Source organism: Hipposideros armiger, unplaced genomic scaffold (assembly GCF_001890085.2).
Source record: "Hipposideros armiger isolate ML-2016 unplaced genomic scaffold, ASM189008v1 scaffold_129, whole genome shotgun sequence".
Classification (NCBI taxonomy): domain Eukaryota; kingdom Metazoa; phylum Chordata; class Mammalia; order Chiroptera; family Hipposideridae; genus Hipposideros; species Hipposideros armiger.
Window position 1 is genome coordinate 323,547 of NW_017731479.1, and position 13,985 is coordinate 337,531.

Here is a 13,985-nt window from a genome sequence, read left to right on the forward strand (position 1 = left end):
GCGCAATGATAATACCAACATGGGCCAGTGAAGCGACGTCCTCCACAACTAGACTGAAGAACAAAAGGACAGCAACTTGTCTGTTCCCCTCCCCCAGTTCCCCAACAAAATCTTAAAAAACAAACAAACAAACAAACAAAACCCTCCAGGCTCAAATGGCTTCACTGGTAAATTCTGCCAAACATCTAAGCAAGGTACAATACTAATTATACACGTCTTCCAGAAAATGGAAAAGGAGAAAGACTTCCTGAGACTCATTCTATGAGGCCTGCATTACCCTCCTATTAAACTCATACAAAAACATTACAAGAAAGAAAACAAACCAAAATTCTTCATGAATATCAATGCAAAAGTTTGTTGTAAAATTTTAGCGAATAAAACATAGTGCTATATAAAATGGATAATACATCATGACTACGTGGGGTTTATCTCAGGAATACAAGGTTAGTTTAACAATCGAAAATCAATCAATGTAATTCACCACATCAGCCATCTAAAACAAAAGCCAAATGATCACTTCTAAAGATGCAGAAAAAGCATTTGACAAAATCCAAAATTCATTCTCTGAGCCATCTAGGAATAGAAGGTAACGCCCCAAACTGATAAAGGGGATTCATGACATCTACAGCTAATATCAAATGTAACGGTGAAAGACAAAATGCTTCCTTCCTAAGATCAGGAATAAAGCAAAGATGTCTGCTCGCAACACTTCAATTCAACATTGTGCTGGGTGCTCTATAAGTGCAGTTAGGCAAGAAAAAAGAGTCCAAATGTATCAAGAATAGAAAAAATGGGGCCGGCTGAGTGGCTCAGTTAGTTACGAGTTGGCTTAAGAGCGCGAGCTCCGAGCAACAGGGCCGCCGGTTCGATTCTCACATGGGTCAGTGATGCTACGCCCAAGCTGAGCTGTCACTGAGCTGCCGACAGGTGGGATGGCTCAGCTGGTGTAACAACAAGATTGCCTGTTCAACGGAGCGCTATGCCCACCTGCAACTAAGACTGAACTCAGCACCTTGAGCTGACCTGTCGCCCGGATGGCTCAGTGAATAGAGAGTGTGCTCTTCACAACAAGGCTGCTGGTTCGACTCCCGCATGGGATGGTGGCTACGCCCACCCACAACTAAGATTGAACACAGCACCTTGAGCTTAGAGGCCACGAGCTGCTGACGGGAAGCCAGATGGTGACTGGCGCCCTCCACAATGAAGGCTGAAGAACAACAACTTGGCTGGTCCCCTTCCCCAATTCCCCAACACTATTACCCTCCTCCAATTCCCCAGTAAAAATCTTTGGAAAAAAAAAGAATAGATAAAAAGACGACTTATTGAGAAATAACAACGGAATCACCTAGGTAGAAAATTCAATGGAATCTATGAAAAGCTACTAGAGTTAATAAGTGAATTTATCAAAGTTGCAGAAAACAAGATCAATATATAAAATGCATTATATTTCTATATAAGAACAAATGGAAATCAAAAAAACTTAAATATCACTTACAATCACATAAAATTATAAAATGCTGAGGGTGCCACAGAAAAGTATACACATTTTAAGAACTGTTATCTATGTATTACTTTTCGAAGTTAAATTATGGTAGGACTGTGTAGTATGACGTTCGCTCAAAAGATGTTATCGAATGCTAGCGTCACCAAGTGACAGTCAGGACAGTCAAAGAAAATAGCAGAAGCACAGTAGTTGTTCGAGGAGCGCAAGACCATTTTGAAGTGGCATTTTAAGTGGTTCTCCTGACTTAACACTCCTTGACGTCTATCTATGGGGACCTTAAAGAATGTGGTGTAGCATAGAAAACTGGCTACACTGGCGGTACTTCAGGAAGAAATTGAAACAGCACGTGCAACAATACAAGTGGACACTTTGGTCCACATTGCTCAAGCAGTAGTTCTCCGTCATCAGAAGTGTCTGGACGCTGATGGTAACCACTTTGAGCACCTCTTGTAATTGTAGAAGTCAAACGTGACTTGTATTCATCTTTTGTTATCGGTATATATTATTAGAATTTTAATAGTTTTTTCCTGTCTTAAAATGTGTATACATTTTTTTGGCGCCCTCTGTATTTGGGGATAAATGTGATACAGGATATGAAAAACCTGTACAACAAAAGCAATAAAATAATGGTAAAGAAAAAAAAAATTAAAGACATAATGAAGAGATATACTATAGTTATAGGTCAAAAGAATCAATAATGAGTTCTCTTTGGAAATGGAAAATGAGAAGCTGATTCTAAAATTCATGTAAAAATGCAAAGGACCTAGAATAACTAAAACAACTTTGAAAAAGGAAGACAACTTTGAAAAAGAAATTTGGAAGGTTAACATAGCCTAACTGCAAGATTTATCAAGGCTATAGTTATCAAGGCAGTGTGACACTATTGCACACAGAGACAAATAAATCAATGCAACAGAATAGGAAGTCCAGAAATAGACCCACACATTTACGAGCAAATGAATTTTGATAAAGTGTAAACACAATTCAGTAGAGAAAGTCTTCAGCAAATGATGCTGGAACAATTGAATATACGTATGCAAAAAAAAGAAAAGTTCTTTGATCTATACTGACACCAATACAAAAATTAGTTCTAAATGGATTATAGAACTAAATGTGAAGCCTACAACTAAAAAAAATCTTGAAGAAAAAAAAAAAAACAGGAGAAAATTTTTGCGAACTTGGGCTAGCCAAAGAGTTCTTAGATATAAAAACAAAAGCACAATTCATAAAAGAAAAAATTGATAAATTAGACTTCATCAAGTTTGAAAATGTATACTTTCTGAAAAACTATTAAGAGAATAAAAGACAAGCCACAGATTAAGAGAAAACCTTTACAAAACATACCTCATAATGGATTTATACCCAGAAAATATAAAGCAAAACTCAATCAAATGAACAACCAATTTTAAAAATGGGAACGAGATTAGAACAGACACTTCACCGAGGAAGATAATATGAATGGCAAATAAACAAAAGATAAAATGCTTAATAATATTGCTATTCATCAGGAAGACACAAATTAAAACCCCAATGAGATACCACTACATACCTATTAGAATGGCTAACGTTAAAAAGACTGACCACACCAGGTGTTGGCAAGGATGTGAAGTAACTGGATCTCTCCTACATTGCTGGAGAGAATGTAAAAATGGTGCAAACACTTTGGAAAACAGTTTGGCAGTTGTTTCTTTTTTTAATTTTTGGGGAACAGCCATGGTCATTGGTTACACATGGCTTTCATGCTACAATGGCATAGTTGACTCTTTTAGGGAGGGCGCAGCTCACAGTAGCCCATGCGTGGATCAAACCGGCAACCTTGGTGTTATCAGCACCACGCTCTAACCAACTGAGCTAACTGGTCACCCCCTGGCAGTTTCTTAAATAAACATACATCTACCATATGATGTAGCCTTCCCACTCCTACGTCTTTACCCAAGAAAAATGAAAGCGTAAGTCCATACAAAGCCCTGTACACAAATGTACATAGCAGCTTTATTTTTAACAGCCCAAACTGGAAACAACCCAACTGTCTATCAACAGATGAATGGACGAACAATCTGTGGCAAACGCAGACAATGGAATGCAACTCGGCAATAAAATGAACTATTGATACATGCTACAACAAGGATGAGTCTCAAAATAATTATGCTGAGTGAAAGAAGCCAGACCAAAAAAAAAAAAGTACATACTTTATGATTTCGTGTATATAAAATTCTAAAAAATGCAAGTTAACCTAACATGGCAGAAAGCACATCAGTGGTTGCCTGTGGATAGGGTTGGGGTAAGAAGAAGGAAAAGAGAGAAGGATTAAAAAGGGGCCTGAGAAAGCTTTTAGGAGTGGAGTGATGGATATGTTTACTATCTTCATCATAATGATGGCTGTGTGTGTGTGTGTGTGTGTGTGTGTGTGTGTGTGAAAACATTATGGTCTTTAAAAATGTTTTGATTATCATATGTCAATTATACATTGATGAGGTTGTTTTAAAAAAATGCAATTTAAAAATGAAAGGCAGATAAGTGGAATTGGTGCTTGCAAAATATTTGCCAGTTATTCTTAATATTAGGGAGGCGAATACATACATATACATACACCCATCCACACACTCAAAGGACATAAGGACATTTAAAAAAGAAACAGCAGTGGCCATTAATGATATGAAACATATCATTTCACTAGTAATCAAAGAAGCAAAAACAGATAAGACATTTCATTTCACCCACCAAATTGACAAAGTAATACAGAAAAGATGCATCTTTTGGTGAGGGCATAAGGATACCTAGCTGGAAGAATAGAATGTGTACACTCTGACCTAGTAATAATACCCTTCTAGGAATTTACCAAAGGCAGTTTCTGTTTTGTTTTGTTTTAGTAAAAGAGGCGAGTTGTAAGGTACAACATAGGACAGATGCCACAGTGACATGGGAAACAGGGCTTCTTTCACCTGCAAGTTTGCATTTCTTTGCAGGCTTGTGTTTTATCTAATGTCAGTGTTGGGATTTCTGGTAAATTTTTAATTTCCTTCTTTTTGCTTATCTGAATTACTACAACAAAAAGTGGCAATACATATTTCCAGAAAATAATTTGATAATAGGAATCAAGAAACTTTGGCTCATTTCTTTTAACCAAGTAATTTTCTATATTGTAAGCAATAACTGAGAATAAAAAAAATCTATAAGGAAATAATTTGAAACTAAAAAATGTTATAGAGATATTTTAGGGCCGGCCGAATGGCTCGCTGGTTAAGAGTAGGCTTGGGAGCGTGAGCTCTGAGCAGCAGAGCCGCCAGTTCAGATCCCACATGGGCCAGTGACGCTGCGCTCTCTACAGCTAAGATGGTGAACAACAGCTCAACCTGGAGCTGGGCTGCTGTGAGTTGCTGGTGATGGTGTAGGCTGCAGTGAAGCTGCAGTGGGCTGCCATGAGCCGGTGACCGATCTGCCTCACCGTGGAAGAGTGCAATGATCACAATACCAACATGGGCCAGTGAAGCAACGTCCTCCACAACTAGACTGAAGAACAAAAAGACAACTCTGTTCCCCTTCCCCAATAAAAATCTAAAAAAAAAAAAGCATATTTTATCCCAATTTTATTAATATTTTTACTTTCCCTTTTAACATATTTTTCTTACAAATGTAACAAAAATTAATGACAGAAAAACCAGAATGTATCATTTTGTTCCAATTTTACAGGAGAAAGCTAAGTCATAGATCTATGGACAATACCTTTTCGTGTATGGCACAAAATATACAGTGTTGCTCAGATTCATTTTAGCAGCAATCTTTTTCCTCTTTTGGAACTTCAGTCTAATGTATTTATGGTGCACCTACAGAAAGATAAGAATAAAATATATAATTATAGGGCAAATGTACTATTACAAAGTTAAAATTTCATCTTCATCTGTTTGTAGATGGCAAATGTAAAAGGGAACACTTTTCACAGTAGAGAGACAGGCTACTCTTTCACAAGCAATACCAGGGAAACAAATGGTCATTAGATTTCAGAATCCATATTGAGGCTTCCACGGGTTTGCTTGAGTCCCGGGAAACTCAATAGAGGCTATGAGTACACAGGACTAATCTGACACCACACAGGGATGCTACTGATTGTCTGTCAGTGAGGCTTATATTTTGAATTGCTTTTCCAATAGTCACGATGATTTACATTGACTCATCTATCTTTCCTTTCCTGGGTTCTTCTATAACCAATCTCCTGCATTTTGGGAGTAATGATTATTCTTAATTATCTATTAAAGAAGTACATGCCCAATGTAGAAAATCTGGGAAATAGATACTACAATGAAAAAAACCCTCCATTATCCTACCCAGGACAAACTCCATTCATAACTTGATGTACTTTTCTCCATACACATATTTTTTTCTTCATGCCCGTATTTATTTTGTTATACAGCTGAGATCACACTTATACCTATAATTTCATAATCCATCTCTTTTATCTAACTTTATAAGCATTTCACCACGTTAGGAAACACTATTCACAAAGATCATTTAATGACTATTCAATGTGTATCTTATGGAAGAGCCACAATTCATTCATAACCGTTTCTCCACAATTTGAAAGCAAGACTGTACTCAACCCTTCATTGAACTATTAAAAATTATTGTGCTTTAAAGAACATTGTGCGTATTATCCATCTACGATTTAGGACTTCCTTTGGAAAGCACTTCTAGAAGGAGAGTTGTTGGGTCAAAGGATATAACAATTAAATACTTATAATATGTATATTGAAATAATTGTTAGATGCTTAACTATTGTAGCTTTGGAGATGAAGGCCTTACAGGGCAGAGAGGGGATTAGAAAAAAGGTATCAACCTCCACTTTCACATTTTTTCTGCTGAGGCTATCCCAATCTCCACTCATGCCTATACTTATAAACTAATCTTCTTCATTATTTTTGTTATTTCCTCTGATTTTATGGCTGTGAAATGCTTTAGGTTAATTGGTACCTAAAACTTGCCTAAATTCAGCATCACATTTTACCAAATCACCAACGAATCAATAACTGTAATGTTTGCATGTCTACCCTGCTAATCTAATCTGCCTAGAGTGTCAATGAACTAAAATATTCCTCATGATATAATATGAATGCTAGCTGTGAAATTTCTAAGAATGCAGTTTTAAATAAGGCATTTACTAACATTCTGATGTCCTGACTTATTTCAAACATGGGAGACGTTCGCTATGAACATGTACGCTTAGTGTTTGGCTTCTCTCTAAATACCTGTTTTTACATCATTTTCTTAAAATAGGTACTCTATCTTCAGCTGCATGGCTCTATAAATGTTCTAAAACTCTTTAAGTCTTCTAGGAATTAAACTTCTTAGTTGTACCATTTTTTTCCTGTTAGAATACTGCACATGCTATTGAAGCTGAAAATTGTACTCTGAATTTTATCCATTACACCTAAAGGATGGTCTCAATTTCCTTCCATTTCACTACCTCCCTTCTTTATACATGTCTCTGGGGTCCATGAAACTGTCTTTTCTTGTTCTTCCAAATTATTCCTCCTATAGTTCTTCTGTTCTCTGATTTCTAAATAAATGTGTGCCTCTGAGTATTTGCCTGAAGCCCTCTGCATGACTGCAAGCTGCTATCCTTATTTCTGTCCATTTAATGGTTTCATGTAACACTTATGTCACCAGACAGTGCTAACCTCCATTGTAAGCCCCAGCCCTCCATTTTCAAATGTCTATCTGGTTTCTCCCCTAAATGGCTCATGTGCACCTCACATTAACGTTGACTCTTCCCTTCCCCTTGCTCCATTTAATTCACAAGTCAGCTTCATGTATTTCTTTTTATGTGTTCTTCACTTTCCGTGTCTGTTGGCACTCACTATGTGTTTCCTGTTCCTGCTCTTTCAGCCTCTGGTCTGTCTTTTCTGGAATTCATCTGAAAAACACTATTACCATAATCATCTTCCTGAAGCACAGTTCAGATAACACCATATCTCTGCTCATATCTCCCTATTGCCTACTGTACCTAACTGACATTCAAAGCTGGCCTCAAACCACTATTCTAACCTAAATTCTAAACTCTATAACCAGGACAAAATGAATTAATACACAATTACATTTCCATACCTTTGTGTGTGTTTTTTTAACTGAGCCATCCTGCCACCTGTTGGCAGCTCAGCGGCTGCTCAGCTTGGGCCGGGACTCTAACCGCTGTTGCTCAGAGCTCAAACTCTTGAGCGAGCTCTTAACCAACTGAGCCACTCAGCCGGCCCTCCATACCTTTGTTTTTGCTTATGCATTGCCTCTGCCTAGAATAGCCAATTCCCAACTACCCTCACAGTCCAGCTAAATGTCACCTCTTCTATAGGACCTACCATTTTGTCCCTTGCCTTCAGTTTTTAATATACATATATTAGTACTCTAACTGGATGACAAGTGCTTCTTCAGTGTAGAATACATGTCTAAACCTATGTTTTTATTAATCATCGTATCCCCATGGCATGTTTTTTAAAAACAAGTTTTGATTGAGATATAATTCACATACCACACAATTCACCCATTTAAAGTATACAATTCAATGAATGGTTTTTAGTGTATTCACAGATATGTACAACCATCACAGTCAATTTTAGAATATGTCCATCACCACAAAAAGAAGTCCCCTACTCTTTAGCTGTCACCTCACCTCTTTACCTCTATTCCTAAGCAAACCACTAATCTACTTTGTCTCTATAGATTCCTCTGTTCTGAAAATTTCATATGAATAGGCTGACATAATAATGCTGTTATTATCACTTGTGTACTGGTTTTTATGTTAACATACATTTTCATTTCTCTTAATTAAATACCTAGGAATAGAACTGCTAGGACCTGTGGCATCTTTAAATAGCTGACACTCTATAAAACTCTGCTGGAATAGCCTTCCCTCTTCGGTCCCAATTGTACACTAAAAATTATCTTTAAATTCATCCTTCCCTCAACACATGAACACGGGTATTTTTCCTTCCAAGAGGATAGCATTTTAAAAATTAACTGAAGGTAAAATAATATGCATGAAATTATTTTTTCCCTTTCTTGACCTCCTGCAAACTCAGGGATTGCATTTATAGTGAGAGCTTAGAACTGTGCCAAGAATGTAGTATTTCAGGTCTTAGGCCCTTGGGCAAATTGAACCATCCGGCTAGCTTAGGGTAGATTTCATCAGGGATGTGCATCTGAAATAATTTTCTTCATTCTTTCTTCTAGGAAAAGGAAATCTTCCAACAATGATTATCAAGTAAATTATTTTTCACAGACATTCTGCCTTAATATAAGAACACTTGATAGAGAGTAGAAATATAAATATTTTTCATAATTTCCCTTTGCCCAGAATCTTTCAAGAAAAATGATTCATGGAATCTCATAGTTGCCTTAAAATGTTGTAATCACACTTCTTCAACAATAAACCTGGAGCCAACTAGTTTGAAAAACCCACAATTTTTCAGCATTAGGGAATAAGAACCCGTGTTTCATGTGGGAAAGAATTTTAAAGATCACACATTTCAACTTTTTTTTTTTTAAACTGAATCTCAGAAAAGTTAAGTGTCAAATCACACCTATGTAGTAGCACTACTCCAAATTAAAATCCAGGTCTTCTGATTTCACACACCAGAAAAATTTCTTCTGAATCAAGCTGTGTAAGTCAGACTTCAAAATAGCAAAAAGTTTTCCTCTTTTGCTATATTTTGGAGGGTAATCAAGAAAAGTTTAAGATTGGACTTTCTGTGTTATTATTTCTCTGAAGGATCTCATGAATATATATAGTCATAGATTCAGTTCTTATGGGGACAGAAGAGTAAACGAATTTGGGGATCTCTTAAAAAAATTTTTTTTCAAAATTCAAGCTAAAAATAGGTAGAGGGTCTTAGAAGGGGCTGGTGTAACTAAGGGGCTCTCAAGTTTAAGCTTCGCAGTAAATTAGCCTGTGTAAATTCCTATTATTTCATTCATTACTTTGTTCCCCGAAGTGAGACACAGGCAGGTAAAATCTTCATTTTACAGCAGCGAAAAATAAAGTATAAATAGGTGATAGGACTCTTTCAAGGTCAAGAGTAGTCCCAGTGTCTGCTCTCCCCTAAGCCTATAACACAACCTCCCATAGAGAGTTGAAGAGAATTGTCTTTGAAGAAAGAAACAGAATTGTTTGTGTATACTGTCTGCCACTCATATTTACCTGTTATTCTCGATGAGAAACCTTTTTTATAGTACTTTCACTTTGAAAAGGAAACTAGATGATAGTTGCTTTTTATGCCACTCTGATCATATTCCCATTGTGATCATATGTCACAGTATTTGAGGACCAGAAAGGGACTTTAATGATCATCTACTTAGCAAATACTACAGGAGTGGCTGGGGTTTATTGGTTATCATAATAATGACCTTTAGGCTACTCCTGAGTCAACTGACATTAAATATTATAAAGAAGACTCTTCCAAGCACCTTTTTAAGATTATGTGTGCTTAGAAGTAAAAATATCAATTATTTTGGTTTCTTAAAGAGTATTACTTCCTCCCTTCTTTAAAAAAAAGGATGTTTAGGTTGATACACCGATGGGAAAGGAAAAGCTCCTTTGGATTTCTTAACTTTAACACTGAAAGTTTTTGTGCTTTCTGATACTCTGATGTGAGGCTAGCAATTTGATATCAATTATGCATTTGGGAAAAATGGTACCTTGTATGAGTAAAAACCAGTACAAAAATGGTTCTGATTTGTCTATGTAAATTCCAAACTATTCTAATAGATTTGACCAAGCTTTTGAAATTTCACTTCTCACTGTAACTTAATCATATGTATATGTGAAAACTTTAAGTAGCTTTCATAGATAATGATGATTTACTCTTTAAAACAGGGTTTCTTAAACTTGATTAATATTCAGATCCCTTACAAAAACTACTCAACAGATCCCTAATATTTTCTTAATTTTTTTAGTCATTCACTTAATTTATTCATCCATATCATATATTCATCCATTCGCCAAATATTTATTAAGTGCCTAATATGTGCCTAGATTTTTCCCTACTCTTATAGAACTTATATTCTAGTGGAGAGACACACATAAATACTGATATGTCAATACTAATAAATAATATAAAGAAAAATAAAATAAGGCAGAGTCAGTGGTCACGATAAATCTCTGAGAAGTTAAAAATGGAGCTGAGGCCTGAAGGCTAAAGGATGCGAAGGTAAAACCTGAAAATACCTAGCAAGGAAGAGTGGTCCAGGCAGAAGAAAGAGCAAGGTTGCTTGGAGTATGCCAGGAGGAGCCAGGCCAGTGTGGCTAGCACAGAATGAACAACCAGGAATGCGGCTGGAGAGGAGATAGGGCCTTCCATTACACCATGAAGACTCTGGATTTTATTGTGAGTCAGGATGCCATTGAAGCATTCTGGGAGAGAAGTGACTTATGTATTTAAAAAAAACCCCAAAAACTTTTTACTACTCTGTGGAAAACAGATTGTATGGAAGCAACGTTAAAAACAGGGAGAACTGGAAGAAAGCCATCACAAAAGCTCAGGCAAGAAAGGACGGCAGCCAGTGCCAAGTGATGGTAGAGGCAGTGAGAAGTGGTTAAACTCCGGAGTAGCTGGAAGGGAATAGCCAATGGGCTTTGCTGCTTTGCCTGAATCTGAAAGGAAGAGAGAAGTCAGGGGATGACTCGAAAGTTTGTGACCTGAGCTACTGAAAGATGAAACTGCTCATTCATAAAACTATAATAAACCTTTTATAGCTTTTACTCGTATACAACTTAGATAAGATAAATTCACAACCCCGCCTCATATCAAAGCTAACAACACGGATTTCATATAACAGGTGTTATTATTGGGTTGTCAGAAAAGACATGACGTATTTTTACTATGTTTTTCGTTGCAAAACGGCGTCATGACTTTTCTGACAACCCAATCGTTTGTTGATACAACCACTCCCCAAACAAGCATGGCCCCATTCACCATGTTTCGGGTTTTGTAGTCTGGGGTGCTTACTGAGAATGTGATGGCTTAATTCTCCCACCACTTTTCTCTGCATTCCTGGGGAAAGGTCATTTATACAGCCTGACTTGGCATCATCTGGCCTTCACAACATGAGAGTCCAACATTTGTGCATGAATTCCACTTCCATGCTTTCCTTATTACTTTGAGACAATTACAGAGGTACCACTTGGCACTGGGCTATGGCAAACACAAACTCAGGCCCTACAATAAACAGCAAACCACAGGGCTGTTTGGTAATAAGGTGGTCATCCAGACAGTCCGCTATGTATTCTTTTGTTAGGCGATAACCATCAAAATGAGAACATAACATTAAAAAGATCTCACCCAGAACGTTTAGACCTATTTTCACATTCCCAGGAGTCTGTGGATCTACTTGAGAACATTCTATACTGGAGTCATATCTTACCCAAGGTGGGTGGGTTACAAAGGTTGACACTTAAGGCGGAACCTGCCTACAGTTCAAATTATCCTTGAAAATCCTAGTCAGTATACATGGTTTTGTTCCTAAAACCCTTTCAAGTAATTCCCATACACAGTTAAGATTGGGAACCACTGAGTTAGTCCAAAGGAAAAAAAGTCTATAAAAGGAATTCTTAACCTTATTTTTGTAGCACTGACCTCTTTGGCAGTGGTGAAACCTGTGGACACCTTCTCAGAATCATGTCTTAAGTGAAAAAAATTAATCACTTAAGATTACAAAGGGGGCCGGCCAAGTGGTGCGTTGGTTAAGAGCTGGCCTGGGACGCCAGCTCTGTGCAGCAGGGCCCCGGTTCGGATCCCACATGAGGGCCAGTGACACTGCCCTCTACAGCTAAGATGGTGAACAACAGCTCAACCTGGAGCTGGGCTGCCGTGAGTCGCTGGCAACTGCGTAGGCTGCAGCCCCTGCTGCGGTGGGTTGACATAAGCTACCGTGTGTGGCTGGCAGCCAGTGTGATCGGCCAGCAGCCGGTGTGAGCTGCCAAGAGCCGCTGTGAGCGGCCGTCCAGAGGCCGGCGACCGATCTGCCTCATCTGAGAAGAGCGCAATGATAATACCAACATGGTCCAGTGAAGCAACATCCTCCACAACTAGACTGAAGAACAAAAGGACAGCAACTTGTCTGTTCCCCTTCTCCCGATTCCCCAGCGCTGTTCCCTCCCCAATTCCTCAATAAAATCTTAAAAAAAAAAAACAAAAAAAACGAAGGACACCAATTATACCAAAATAAAGTTATTAAAATATTAAACAAATTTGTGATACAGCAGTATTTGTGCTTCTTTATTCATTCCTTTAGTAATGAGAGCTAGTAGGGAGTCTGATAAGTACAATTTCAAAGAGTGATGAACATAAACAATATTTTGAGATTTCTGTAACTGTAATATGTTATAAAATATCTGATTATTGAAAAAGTCTCAGGTATTGCTAATACTTATGTGGTTTGTTGTCAACATTCATAAATTATAGAAAATGCTAAATTTCAGTTAGAGGTTAGTTAAAAAAACCAATATTTTCTAACATATTCCTTGATCTACAGAAATGTGGGCATTCGTACCACTCTCTCTTCCAGCTGACCAGTATAAATAGGTAAGGGATTCTAAAGAGTTCCTTCCTATATGCAGTTTACCCCATTCTGTTTTCTATCAAGCCTCTATAACCTCTCTTAATAGAAAATAATAGTGTTGTGAGGATTAAATGAGATAATATATGTCAAGAATGTAGCAGGTACAGAGCAAAGGTTTGCTAGATGTGCCTATAATTCTTATTTGATCACATCCATATAACATGCATTGTTATTTGGAGAGAATAACTTGGCATTTCCCACTGTGGTTCCAATGAACGGCTTTCATGCCTGTGCCTTTTGGCATTGGTGGTCTCCTTTAAATAGAATTTTATCTTGCATGGTGGGAGTTCTTTGAATTGCATGATGCTGCTCCATCATAAGTACTAAAGATAACAGTCCCTGTCAAGTTTTGTTTTTTGTTTTTGTGGCAAATAACAGAAAACAACTCTGGCAAACTTAGGCAGCAAACTTAGACACACATTTATGGTGTGATAATGTGATTGATAATAAGAAATATATATTTCGTCTTCATCCTGATTCTGCTACAGAGCTCCTAAAACTTTAGAATTTCCTAAGTGATAAGAGCAATAAAGGTGAAAAAGAGTCCTCTGTTATTCATAACAAACCCTTTTCAACCAAGCCCAAGTGTATGTTAATGAGGTGACTTCTGGAAAGCCTCTAAGGAGGGGGTCTGGTTGCCAGGGGGAACCAACCCAGATTAGAGGGTTGGAATTTCAGGCCCATCCCCTGACCTCTGGGTAGGAGAAGACGGTCTAGACATTGAGTTCTGTCACCAATGGACAGTGATTTAATCAATCATGCATGTAATGAAGCCTACATAAAAACTCAAAAGGAGAGGGTTCAGAATGCTTCTGGGTTGGTGAACACATCCACCCACATGCTGGGAGGGTGGTGCACTCCAGTTCCATGGGGACGG

The 13,985-nt window shown here is 37.7% G+C and overlaps 1 protein-coding gene across 1 annotated transcript in view; it reads right to left on the bottom strand.

Annotated features, from left to right (window-relative positions):
- The window catches only part of TAOK3 (TAO kinase 3), a 165,136-nt gene that overhangs the window by 88,785 nt on the left and 62,366 nt on the right, over nucleotides 1-13,985 (bottom strand). Inside the window, exon 2 of the mRNA XM_019649130.1 lies at nucleotides 5,228-5,328. The gene's annotated coding sequence lies outside the window, so the exon portion shown is untranslated. The remainder of the gene's footprint in view (nucleotides 1-5,227; nucleotides 5,329-13,985) is intronic.